This window comes from Ailuropoda melanoleuca, unplaced genomic scaffold, assembly GCF_002007445.2.
Source record: "Ailuropoda melanoleuca isolate Jingjing unplaced genomic scaffold, ASM200744v2 unplaced-scaffold61736, whole genome shotgun sequence".
Lineage (NCBI taxonomy): Eukaryota > Metazoa > Chordata > Mammalia > Carnivora > Ursidae > Ailuropoda > Ailuropoda melanoleuca.
The window spans coordinates 1-1028 of NW_023235766.1; the positions used below are offsets into that span (position 1 = coordinate 1).

The 1028-nt window shown below is 64.7% G+C and overlaps 1 long non-coding RNA gene across 1 annotated transcript; it reads right to left on the bottom strand.

Annotated features, from left to right (window-relative positions):
- Positions 1-32: 32 nt before the first annotated feature.
- On the bottom strand, positions 33-1028 carry LOC117799994. Its single transcript, XR_004623052.1, has 3 exons — positions 916-1028; positions 339-443; positions 33-242 (listed from the first exon to the last, which is right to left on the bottom strand). It is a non-coding gene; the product is annotated as an uncharacterized LOC117799994 (long non-coding RNA).

The following is a 1028-nucleotide window of genomic DNA, read 5'->3' on the forward strand; positions in this document are numbered from 1 at the left end:
ACAGGGTGGAGGGGCGGGGCCGGGGCGGGGCCTGTGCTCGCACTCCACACCTGCGCCTCGGTGCCCTCCAGGCTGCGGCTGACTGCGGCGTGGCGCGGCCTGTGCAACATCCCGCACAGCTCCTGGCCCAGCTTGAGGGCGGCGGCGCGCACCAGGCGCGGGGACTTGCGGCCCAGCCAGATGAACACGTCTGACCAACAGTCCAGGATGTATACGCAGCGCGTGTCCAGGAGGCTCTGCAGCTGCAGGGCAAAGGCCGGAGGTCAACACCGATGCCGATGCCGGGCCGCCAGCGAGGGCTCCCAGTCCCCGCGCCCTCCTCCCTCCGTGTGCCTCACCAGCCGCATCCTGGGCAGCAGCTCCACCTTGGGACGGGTCTTATGTTCCACGGAGAGCTTGTAGTTGATCTGCGGCAGCTCCAGATAGCCTAGGCCCAGGCCCACCTGGCGGCAGTAGGCGTGGCATGGGCGGGGTCTGGGGCACTGGAGCCCCCCTCCCAGCAGCCCCCTGCTTTGCTGCGGGCGCTCAGGACCACTGCCTGCTCCTCTTTGGACCTCCCTCTGCCGATGTTTGCCTGCCCTCTCCAAGTCCTTACTGTCATTCCTAATTTTTTAACTGTCCTCTTAACTGTCCACCCCTAGGGGCTTCCCGTCACCTACAGAATTAAGGCCAGGGTCTCAGGCCTGGCACCCAGGCACGTTGCAGCCTCCCTCTCCAGCCCCACCTTCCTGGAAACACACACGCTAACACCCCTTCTCACAACCTCACTCAGAGCCAGCCTCTGGACCTTTGCGCTATTTCCTGTCCAGAAGGTGGCACCGTTTCCCCACCAAAGTCCACATGAAGACCACGGCCACCACAGTGGTGCCCTGCTGACCAAGTCAGGCCAGCCCTGCCCCGCGCACCACAGCTCACCTTATACAGCTTGGGCTGAGGTGGCCAGAAGTCATCGGGCACGTGCTTCTTGATCTCAGAGGGCTCCCCGCCTAGCGCCTCCCAGAACTCTGGGGGCTCCTGACCTTGCATCA